Raw genomic sequence first — 12,912 nt, forward strand, 5'->3', positions numbered from 1 at the left:
AATACTGCCCAGGATTCTGCAGGAATCCTGCTCAGGATTCTGCTGGAATCCTGCTCAGGATTCTGCTGGAATCCTGCTCAGGATTCTGCTGGAATCCTGCTCAGGATTCTGCTGGAATCCTGCTCAGGATTCTGCTGGAATCCTGCACAGGATTCTGCTGGAATCCTGCTCAGGATTCTGCTGGAATCCTGCTCAGGATTCTGCTGGAATCCTGCTCAGGATTCTGCTGGAATATTGCTCAGGATTCTGCTGGAATCCTGCTCAGGATTCTGCTGGAATCCTGCTCAGGATTCTGCTGGAATCCTGCTCAGGATTCTGCTGGAATCCTGCTCAGGATTCTGCTGGAATCCTGCTCAGGATTCTGCTGGAATCCTGCTCAGGATTCTGCTGGAATCCTGCTCAGGATTCTGCTGGAATCCTGCTCAGGATTCTGCTGGAATCCTGCTCAGGATTCTGCTGGAATCCTGCTCAGGATTCTGCTGGAATCCTGCTCAGGATTCTGCTGGAATCCTGCTCAGGATTCTGCTGGAATCCTGCTCAGGATTCTGCTGGAATCCTGCTCAGGATTCTGCTAGAATCCTGCTCAGGATTCTGCTAGAATCCTGCTCAGGATTCTGCTAGAATCCTGCTCAGGATTCTGCTAGAATCCTGCTCAGGATTCTGCTAGAATCCTGCTCAGGATTCTGCTAGAATCCTGCTCAGGATTCTGCTAGAATCCTGCTCAGGATTCTGCCGGAATCTTGCTCAGGATTCTGCCGGAATCTTGCTCAGGATTCTGCCGGAATCTTGCTCAGGATTCTGCCGGAATCTGTCTCAGGATTCTGCCGGAATCTTGCTCAGGATTCTGCTGGAATCCTGCTCAGGATTCTGCTAGAATCCTGCTCAGGATTCTGCTAGAATCCTGCTCAGGATTCTGCTAGAATCCTGCTCAGGATTCTGCTAGAATCCTGCTCAGGATTCTGCTAGAATCCTGCTCAGGATTCTGCTAGAATCCTGCTCAGGATTCTGCTGGAATCCTGATCAGGATTCTGCTGGAATCCTGCTCAGGATTCTGCTAGAATCCTGCCCCGGATTCTGCTAGAATCCTGCTCAGGATTTTGCTAGAATTCTGCTCAGGATTGTGCCGGAATCTTGCTCAGGATTCTGCCGGAATCTTGCTCAGGATTCTGCTGGAATCCTGCTCAGGATTGTGCTGGAATCCTGATCAGGATTGTGCAGGAATCCTGCTCAGGATTGTGCTGGAATCCTGCTCAGGATTGTGCTGGAATCCTGCTCAGGATTGTGCTGGAATCCTGCTCAGGGTTCTGCTGGAATCCTGCTCAGGATTCTGCTGGAATCCTGCTCAGGATTCTGCTGGAATCCTGCTCAGGATTCTGCTGGAATCCTGCTCAGGATTCTGCTGGAATCCTGCTCAGGATTCTACTGGAATCCTGCTCTGGATTCTACTGGAATCCTGCTCCGGATTCTGCTGGAATCCTGCTCAGGATTCTGCTGGAACCCTGCTCAAGATTCTGCTGGAATCCTGCTCAAGATTCTGCTGGAATCCTGCTCAGGATTCTGCTGGAATCCTGCTCAGGATTCTGCTATAATCCTGCTCAGGATTCTGCTGGAATCCTCTACAGGATTCTGCTGGAATCCTGCACAGGATTCTGCTGGAATCCTGCACAGGATTCTGCTGGAATCCTGCTCAGGATTCTTCTAGAATCCTGCTCAGGATTCTGCTAGAATCCTGCTCCGGATTCTGCTAGAATCCTGCTCCGGATTCTGCTATAATCCTGCTCAGGATTCTGCTGGAATCCTCTACAGGATTCTGCTGGAATCCTGCACAGGATTCTGCTGGAATCCTGCACAGGATTCTGCTGGAATCCTGCTCAGGATTCTTCTAGAATCCTGCTCAGGATTCTGCTAGAATCCTGCTCCGGATTCTGCTAGAATCCTGCTCCGGATTCTGCTGGAATCCTGTTCAGGATTCTGCTGGAATCCTGTTCAGGATTCTGCTGGAATCCTGTTCAGGATTCTGCTGGAATCCTGTTCAGGATTCTGCTGGAATCCTGTTCAGGATTCTGCTGGAATCCTGTTCAGGATTCTGCTGGAATCCTGTTCAGGATTCTGCTGGAATCCTGCTCAGGATTCTGCTGGAATCCTGCTCAGGATTCTGCTAGAATCCTGCTCAGGATTCTGCTAGAATCCTGCTCAGGATTCTGCTAGAATCCTGCTCAGGATTCTGCTAGAATCCTGCTCAGGATTCTGCTAGAATCCTGCTCAGGATTCTGCTAGAATCCTGCTCAGGATTCTGCTAGCATCCTGCTCAGGATTCTGCTAGCATCCTGCTCATGATTCTGCTAGAATCCTACTCAGGATTCTGCTAGAATCCTACTCAGGATTCTGCTAGAATCCTACTCAGGATTCTGCTAGAATCCTGCTCAGGATTCTGCTAGAATCCTGCTCAGGATTCTGCTAGAATCCTGCTCAGGATTCTGCTAGAATCCTGCTCAGGATTCTGCTAGAATCCTGCTCAGGATTCTGCTAGAATCCTGCTCAGGATTCTGCTAGAATCCTGCTCAGGATTCTGCTAGAATCCTGCTCAGGATTCTGCTAGAATCCTGCTCAGGATTCTGCTAGAATCCTGCTCAGGATTCTGCTAGAATCCTGCTCAGGATTCTGCTAGAATCCTGCTCAGGATTCTGCTAGAATCCTGCTCAGGATTCTGCTAGAATCCTGCTCAGGATTCTGCTAGAATCCTGCTCAGGATTCTGCTAGAATCCTGCTCATGATTCTGCTAGAATCCTGCTCAGGATTCTGCTAGAATCCTGCTCAGGATTCTGCTAGAATCCTGAGCGACTGAAGCAACCGAATGTCGCCACCGCATACGCGCAGAATCTCGAGGCAGCGTTGCCGGACGAGGGTGTGCTCGATGTGGCCCCTCTAGAGGACTGCTGGAGTACAATCAATGCAGCCATTAACAACGCAGCTGAGAGCACTATCGGGTACGTAGAACGGAGTCGACGAAACGATTGGTTCGACGAGGAGTGCAGAGTGGTTCTGGAAGAGAAGGATGCAGCGCGGGCGGTAATGCTGCAGCATGGAACCCGACAGAATGTGGAGCGATACAGACAGAAGCGGAAGCAGCAGACCCGTCTCTTCCGGGAGAAAAAGCGCCGCCTGGAAGAAGCGGAGTGCGAGGAAATGGAACTGCTGTGCCGTTCACAGGAAACACGCAAATTCTACCAGAAGCTCAACGCATCCCGCAAAGGCTACGTGCCGCAAGCCGAAATATGCAGGGATAAGGAAGGGAGCCTCCTGACGGACAAACGTGAGGTGATCGAAAGGTGGAAGCAGCACTTCGACGAGCACCTGAATGGCGAAGAGAATGTAGGCATGGAGGACCAAGGCAGCGGAGGAAATGACTATGTTGGTGCAGCAGAGGACGGGAACGAACCAACCCCCACGCTGAGGGAAGTTAAGGATGCCATCCACCAGCTCAAAAACAACAAAGCGGCTGGTAAGGACGGTATCGCAGCAGAACTCATCAAGATGGGCCCGGAAAAGTTGGCCACCTGTCTGCACCAGTTAGTAGTCAAGATCTGGGAAACCGAACAGCTACCGGAGGAGTGGAAGGAAGGGATAATCTGTCCCATCCACAAGAAGGGCGACAAGTTAATGTGTGAGAACTTTCGAGCGATCACCGTTTTGAATGCCGCCTACAAAGTGCTATCCCAGATCATCTTCCGTCGTCTTTCACCTAAAGTAAATGAGTTCGTGGGAAGTTACCAAGCCGGTTTCATCGACGGCCGGTCGACAACGGACCAGATCTTCACCGTACGGCAAATCCTCCAGAAATGCCGTGAATACCAGGTCCCAACGCATCATCTGTTCATCGACTTCAAAGCGGCATACGACAGTATCGACCGCACAGAGCTATGGAAAATTATGGACGAGAACAGCTTTCCCGGGAAGCTGACTAGACTGATAAGAGCAACGATGGACGGTGTGCAGAACAGTGTAAGGATTTCGGGTGAGCTATCCAGTTCATTTGAATCTCGACGGGGACTACGACAAGGTGATGGACTTTCTTGCCTACTCTTCAACATCGCCCTGGAAGGTGTTATGCGACGAGCCGGGCTCAACAGCCGGGGTACGATCTTCACGAAATCCAGCCAATTTGTCTGTTTTGCGGATGACATGGATATTATTGCCAGAACATTTGGAACGGTGGCAGAACAGTACACCCGCCTGAAACGTGAAGCAGCAAAGGTCGGACTGGTGGTGAATGCGGCTAAGACAAAGTACATGCTGGTAGGTGGGACTGAGCGAGACAGGACAAGCCTTGGCAGCAATGTTACGATAGACGGGGATACTTTCGAGGTGGTAGAAGAATTCGTCTACCTCGGTTCCTTGCTAACGGCTGACAATAACGTGAGCCGTGAAATACGAAGGCGCATCATCAGTGGAAGTCGTGCCTACTATGGGCTCCAGAAGAAACTGCGGTCAAAAAAGATTCACCCCCGCACCAAATGTACCATGTACAAGACGTTAATAAGACCGGTGGTTCTCTACGGACACGAGACATGGACGATGCTCGAGGAGGACCTGCAAGCACTCGGAGTTTTCGAGCGACGGGTGCTAAGGACGATCTTCGGCGGTGTGCAGGAGAACGGTGTGTGGCGGAGAAGGATGAACCACGAGCTCGCTGCACTTTACGGCGAACACAGTATCCAGAAAGTAGCCAAAGCTGGAAGGATACGGTGGGCAGGGCATGTTGCAAGAATGCCGGACAGCAACCCTGCAAAGTTGGTGTTTGCTAACCATCCGGTTGGTACAAGAAGGCGTGGAGCGCAGAGAGCACGATGGGCGGACCAGGTGGAGCGTGATCTGGCGAGTGTTGGGCGTGACCGAGGATGGAGAGCTGCAGCTGCAAATCGAGTATTATGGCGGCAAATTGTTGATTCAGTATTATCATGAATTTGATGTGAACTAAATAAATAAATAATAATAAATAAATAATAATATATTGTTATAATCAGTTCAAAATTATAAAAAAGTGACACACATTTTAACTTCAAGGTATTTAATTTCTGACTCTATGACAGTTCCCCGAATTCCATTACCCCGAATGACCCATTACCCCGAATATTTTTTTCTAAGTTATAAATTTACTATTTCTTAAAATGAAGGAAAGTGATTCCGTTTATTCGGGAATGAACTGTCTTAGTTGTACCAAAATATTTAGTGGAAAATAGAGGTTTTTTTTGCTGTGAGAATATCTAAGTATATCAAGCTCTGGGACCCTTTGAAAACAAATTTTTTCGGTATGATTAAAAGAACGGGCAATTGCCAAAAGAAGGAAAAATCTCTATCGAACTCTTTATTGGTTTTGGATCATTTGACCGAAAAAAAAAATGAACAAATGTGGTCATGTCTTCCATATAACAGCATAACTAGAAAGATTAGCCTATGATTAAAAGAAGGAAGAATCTCTGATAAAAAATATTAACAGTTGCGACGCCAACAAATTCCTTAAAATAATAACTAGTAAGAACAGCCTTTTTTTTAAATAATACATATCTGATGATTATTTAAGCAGTTAAGAGTGCCAAAAAGTTCCTCAGTAGTAAGGTCAGAAAGAACAACATATGCTCAAAGAAGAAAATTTTGGTTGAAAATGTGGTGAACTACTTGATCCACCGTTAATAGGAGGCAATCAGTGAAGTACTAGATTGAAAGTAGTGAGCTGGATTTTTGTATGGTGAGATGATCAATTCTCCATTTCTGCAATGAAATCGTACAAACAGCGTAGGTAATATGATTTATTGACTAATCCTGAGCAGGATTCTAGCAGAATCCTGAGCAGGATTCTAGCAGAATCCTGAGCAGGATTCTAGCAGAATCCTGAGCAGGATTCTAGCAGAATCCTGAGCAGGATTCTAGCAGAATCCTGAGCAGGATTCTAGCAGAATCCTGAGCAGGATTCTAGCAGAATCCTGAGCAGGATTCGAGCAGAATCCTGAGCAGGATTCGAGCAGAATCCTGAGCAGGATTCTAGCAGAATCCTGAGCAGGATTCTAGCAGCATCCTGAGCAGGATTCTAGCAGAATCCTGAGCAGGATTCTAGCAGAATCCTGCTCATGATTCTGCTAGAATCCTGCTCAGGATTCTGCTAGAATCCTGCTCAGGATTCTGCTAGAATCCTGCTCAGGATTCTGCTAGAATCCTGCTCAGGATGCTGCTAGAATCCTGCTCAGGATTCTGCTAGAATCCTGCTCAGGATTCTGCTCGAATCCTGCTCAGGATTCTGCTCGAATCCTGCTCAGGATTCTGCTAGAATCCTGCTCAGGATTCTGCTAGAATCCTGCTCAGGATTCTGCTAGAATCCTGCTCAGGATTCTGCTAGAATCCTGCTCAGGATTCTGCTAGAATCCTGCTCAGGATTCTGCTAGAATCCTGCTCAGGATTCTGCTAGAATCCTGCTCAGGATTAGTCAATAAATCATATTACCTACGCTGTTTGTACGATTTCATTGCAGAAATGGAGAATTGATCATCTCACCATACAAAAATCCAGCTCACTACTTTCAATCTAGTACTTCACTGATTGCCTCCTATTAACGGTGGATCAAGTAGTTCACCACATTTTCAACCAAAATTTTCTTCTTTGAGCATATGTTGTTCTTTCTGACCTTACTACTGAGGAACTTTTTGGCACTCTTAACTGCTTAAATAATCATCAGATATGTATTATTTAAAAAAAAGGCTGTTCTTACTAGTTATTATTTTAAGGAATTTGTTGGCGTCGCAACTGTTAATATTTTTTATCAGAGATTCTTCCTTCTTTTAATCATAGGCTAATCTTTCTAGTTATGCTGTTATATGGAAGACATGACCACATTTGTTCATTTTTTTTTTCGGTCAAATGATCCAAAACCAATAAAGAGTTCGATAGAGATTTTTCCTTCTTTTGGCAATTGCCCGTTCTTTTAATCATACCGAAAAAATTTGTTTTCAAAGGGTCCCAGAGCTTGATATACTTAGATATTCTCACAGCAAAAAAAACCTCTATTTTCCACTAAATATTTTGGTACAACTAAGACAGTTCATTCCCGAATAAACGGAATCACTTTCCTTCATTTTAAGAAATAGTAAATTTATAACTTAGAAAAAAATATTCGGGGTAATGGGTCATTCGGGGTAATGGAATTCGGGGAACTGTCATAGAGTCAGAAATTAAATACCTTGAAGTTAAAATGTGTGTCACTTTTTTATAATTTTGAACTGATTATAACAATATATTATTATTTATTTATTATTATTTATTTATTTAGTTCACATCAAATTCATGATAATACTGAATCAACAATTTGCCGCCATAATACTCGATTTGCAGCTGCAGCTCTCCATCCTCGGTCACGCCCAACACTCGCCAGATCACGCTCCACCTGGTCCGCCCATCGTGCTCTCTGCGCTCCACGCCTTCTTGTACCAACCGGATGGTTAGCAAACACCAACTTTGCAGGGTTGCTGTCCGGCATTCTTGCAACATGCCCTGCCCACCGTATCCTTCCAGCTTTGGCTACTTTCTGGATACTGTGTTCGCCGTAAAGTGCAGCGAGCTCGTGGTTCATCCTTCTCCGCCACACACCGTTCTCCTGCACACCGCCGAAGATCGTCCTTAGCACCCGTCGCTCGAAAACTCCGAGTGCTTGCAGGTCCTCCTCGAGCATCGTCCATGTCTCGTGTCCGTAGAGAACCACCGGTCTTATTAACGTCTTGTACATGGTACATTTGGTGCGGGGGTGAATCTTTTTTGACCGCAGTTTCTTCTGGAGCCCATAGTAGGCACGACTTCCACTGATGATGCGCCTTCGTATTTCACGGCTCACGTTATTGTCAGCCGTTAGCAAGGAACCGAGGTAGACGAATTCTTCTACCACCTCGAAAGTATCCCCGTCTATCGTAACATTGCTGCCAAGGCTTGTCCTGTCTCGCTCAGTCCCACCTACCAGCATGTACTTTGTCTTAGCCGCATTCACCACCAGTCCGACCTTTGCTGCTTCACGTTTCAGGCGGGTGTACTGTTCTGCCACCGTTCCAAATGTTCTGGCAATAATATCCATGTCATCCGCAAAACAGACAAATTGGCTGGATTTCGTGAAGATCGTACCCCGGCTGTTGAGCCCGGCTCGTCGCATAACACCTTCCAGGGCGATGTTGAAGAGTAGGCAAGAAAGTCCATCACCTTGTCGTAGTCCCCGTCGAGATTCAAATGAACTGGATAGCTCACCCGAAATCCTTACACTGTTCTGCACACCGTCCATCGTTGCTCTTATCAGTCTAGTCAGCTTCCCGGGAAAGCTGTTCTCGTCCATAATTTTCCATAGCTCTGTGCGGTCGATACTGTCGTATGCCGCTTTGAAGTCGATGAACAGATGATGCGTTGGGACCTGGTATTCACGGCATTTCTGGAGGATTTGCCGTACGGTGAAGATCTGGTCCGTTGTCGACCGGCCGTCGATGAAACCGGCTTGGTAACTTCCCACGAACTCATTTACTTTAGGTGAAAGACGACGGAAGATGATCTGGGATAGCACTTTGTAGGCGGCATTCAAAACGGTGATCGCTCGAAAGTTCTCACACATTAACTTGTCGCCCTTCTTGTGGATGGGACAGATTATCCCTTCCTTCCACTCCTCCGGTAGCTGTTCGGTTTCCCAGATCTTGACTACTAACTGGTGCAGACAGGTGGCCAACTTTTCCGGGCCCATCTTGATGAGTTCTGCTGCGATACCGTCCTTACCAGCCGCTTTGTTGTTTTTGAGCTGGTGGATGGCATCCTTAACTTCCCTCAGCGTGGGGGTTGGTTCGTTCCCGTCCTCTGCTGCACCAACATAGTCATTTCCTCCGCTGCCTTGGTCCTCCATGCCTACATTCTCTTCGCCATTCAGGTGCTCGTCGAAGTGCTGCTTCCACCTTTCGATCACCTCACGTTTGTCCGTCAGGAGGCTCCCTTCCTTATCCCTGCATATTTCGGCTTGCGGCACGTAGCCTTTGCGGGATGCGTTGAGCTTCTGGTAGAATTTGCGTGTTTCCTGTGAACGGCACAGCAGTTCCATTTCCTCGCACTCCGCTTCTTCCAGGCGGCGCTTTTTCTCCCGGAAGAGACGGGTCTGCTGCTTCCGCTTCTGTCTGTATCGCTCCACATTCTGTCGGGTTCCATGCTGCAGCATTACCGCCCGCGCTGCATCCTTCTCTTCCAGAACCACTCTGCACTCCTCGTCGAACCAATCGTTTCGTCGACTCCGTTCTACGTACCCGATAGTGCTCTCAGCTGCGTTGTTAATGGCTGCATTGATTGTACTCCAGCAGTCCTCTAGAGGGGCCACATCGAGCACACCCTCGTCCGGCAACGCTGCCTCGAGATTCTGCGCGTATGCGGTGGCGACATTCGGTTGCTTCAGTCGCTCTAGATCGTACCGGGGCGGCCGCCGGTAATGTACGTTGTTAATAACGGAGAGTTTTGGGCGCAGTTTAACCATCACCAGGTAGTGATCGGAGTCGATATTAGCGCCACGATAGGTCCTGACGTCGATAATGTCGGAGAAGTGCCGTCCATCAATCAGAACGTGGTCGATTTGCGATTCCGTTTGTTGTGGTGATCTCCAGGTGTAACGATACGAGAGGCTGTGCTGGAAGAAGGTGCTACGAATGGCCATGTTCTTGGAGGCGGCGAAATCGATGAGGCGTAGGCCATTTTCGTTCGTCAGCTGGTGGGCGCTGAACTTTCCAATCGTCGGTCTGAATTCCTCCTCCTGGCCTACCTGAGCGTTTAGATCCCCTATGATGATCTTGACGTCGTGGTTTGGGCAGCGGTCGTACTCGCGTTCGAGCTGCGCGTAAAATGCGTCTTTGTCATCATCAGTGCTTCCGGAGTGAGGGCTGTGCACGTTTATTATGCTAATGTTGAAGAATCGGCCCTTGATCCTCAACCTGCACATTCTTTCGTCGATCGGCCACCAACCGATCACGCGCCTTTGCATGTCGCCCATCACTATAAAAGCTGTTCCCAGCTCACGTGTGTTGCCGCAACTCTGGTAGATGGTATGATTACCTCTAAACGTTCGCACCATTGATCCTGTCCAACACACCTCCTGCAGCGCTACGATTCCGAACCCGCGGTCCTTCAGTATATCGGCGAGTATGCGGGTGCTCCCGATGAAGTTGAGAGATCTGCAGTTCCACGTACCGAGCTTCCAATCGCAAGTCCCTTTTCGTCGCTGTGGTCGTCGCCATTGGTTTCGGTTCGCATTCTTCTCTTGTTGATTTTCCGGTGCTAGTCTTTTTTACGGCTGGCTCGCAGGGCCTGACACCAACCCACTAACCCAGGGAGCTGGGCTTACCTTCCCGGAAGCTACGGGTTCTGCATTGGCATTTCCTCCAACTACAGTGCTAAATAGCTAGGCTCGAGCGCCAGTCTTCGCCGGGGGTGGTGTTTTTAATGGGCGCCCAGGAGATAATATTTTACCTGAGCTTCCACCCCAATATATACTATATACTATATTGATTAGACCAGTGTAGTATTTGCTACATTTTTTGTTATTTTAACATTATCTTGCATCTGGTTTATTACATACTAAATTATAGAAAAATATTTTGACATCATAACACAGTCTGATATAAATTTGATATAATTTGCTAGTTGGGAATTTCTTTTGGTATTCTCCCAGGCGTTTTTCCAGGAATTCCTCCAGAGATAATGTCATGAACTTTTTCTCAGGAAGTTTAGTCCGGCATTCCCTATCAACTTAACTTTCTTAGCCACGCCACTCCCACCGATTCAACGTACAAAACTCATTCCCCTAAAAATGAAACGGTTGGTACGGTTGTCCCCGTTTCTTCAACTATCAAATTCAAAAACATACATCAATCATGTTATTCATAAGTGGATAACCTGATTGCCGTAAATTTTTGAATTGTCTTCAAACCCATTAGTCTGCACAGTGGGCCTGGCCGTTTTAATATTTGTGTCATCTCGCTGATATGCCACAAATATTAATGATGACAAGAAAATATCAGAAGAAATTCCGGTATTTCCAGGATGCTTTTCAACACTGGCTGTGCAAGCACTAGAATAGAATAGAATAGAATAGAAGTTTAGTCCGGCATTCCCTTTAGAAGATTTTCAAGAATTTCTTTTAGGAATCTCCAAAGGTAACATCAGGTGTTTTTAGGACATTCCTTCAGGCAATCTACCAGGTACATTCCGTGAGGAGTTCATTCCAGTATTTTTGTGCAATTTCCGGGAAAACTTCTGGAAAAATCCTGGAATTCCTTTTATGAATCTTTTGAGGGATAACTGGGATATTCTTGAAAGAACCTCAGGAGGAATTTATAAAAAAAAAACTTGGAGAAACTCCTGCAGAAACCCTTGGCGAAATTCCTAGAAAAGTTTATTGAGGTTTTTTAACTGCCGAAGAAATCCATTGATAACATTTTTGGAGCATTTTCTGAAAGTATTCCTTGAGCGTCTGTGGACATTATTCACAAAGAATTCCTTGAGACTCGTCTATACAAGCTTCTGGCAATATCCCTGGAAAACTCTTGAAACACAGCTAAGGGAAGAAATCAATGGAATGAGAGATAAACTCCAAAGGAATGCATAAAAAATCCCAAACGGTGTTTTCAACCTCTCTAGAAGAATTTCTAAAGTAATCTATGGAAGAGTTTCTGTAAAAAAATCTTAGTAGATTTTAGGACAGAATTCCTGAACATGAAGCTGTTTGGAAAGGGAAACCATAGAATATTTCATAAAGAAATCCTTAGCCACATTTATGGAGGATTTTTATAACAAAATTCTGAAGATGTCTCCAGAGAAAGTTCTAATGCAATCCTTGAACGAATATCTGAAGGAAGCTTTGAAATAAGTGTTAAAAAGTTTCTAAAGAAATCCTTAAGGACAAGGTATTTGGAGTACATAGCTCAAAATTTCTAGAGCACCGTTTTTTAGAACCGCTGAACGGATTTGGATGAAAATGCATCACGCTAATTGTTCAGTGGTTGTCAACAGCGTGATGCATTTTATTCCAAATCCGTTCAACGGTTCTAAAAAATGGTAAGAAATTTTGAGCAATGTACTCCAAATACCTTGTCCTTAAAGTTGTTTCTGGAGGAATTCTGATTTTTTTATTTTCTCGCTGTGAACATTTCTGAATAAATCTGAATTATGAATGGTTTCTTAAAATTCCTTCTCGTACGGATTTCGGAAACTATGAAAGAATTTCTGAGGAAATCCCTGGAAGTATTCGTAGAATTCTTTGACAAATATCTCAAGTTTCTTGTACAAAAAGTTTTAGAGGAATTTTAAAGCAGTCCAAGGAAAATGTTTCAAAAGAACTTTCACAAAGAAAGAAGACTTCTTGAATAAAATTCCTGGAGGATTTTCTATGAATATACAGGAATCCATGGAGCAATTTCGGGAGGGATTCGTGTAAGCTTTTATATGCAGTTCTTAAATTACCTTCTGGGGTATTTTTTGGTAAAATTCTAAAAGAAATTATTTTTTTCTCTGGAATCCCTGGAAGAATTCTCAGAAAAATCTCGCCGAAGGGGGTTTTTTTTTATTCCTTGGGGAGTACTTCCTGGAAAACAAACAGTAGAATTTTCTGGGGAAACCTGGGAATTTTTAACAGGAACACATGGAGGAATATCTGAAAATATCCATTTATGACGTTCTAAATGAATCCATCGATAAATTTCTGGAAAAATCTCTCTCAAAGAATCTCTGACGTAATAGCTACCCAATCAACTTTATTGTGCATAAGAGTTTAACATTAGCTGCCACTGTCCTGTCTCGGTCGGAAATTTCCAAAGCATTCTTTGTAATCTATGCATCTTTTGAAAAATATCTTAATTAATACCTGGA

The sequence above is a fragment of the Aedes albopictus genome, chromosome 1, assembly GCF_035046485.1.
Source record: "Aedes albopictus strain Foshan chromosome 1, AalbF5, whole genome shotgun sequence".
Taxonomy (NCBI): domain Eukaryota; kingdom Metazoa; phylum Arthropoda; class Insecta; order Diptera; family Culicidae; genus Aedes; species Aedes albopictus.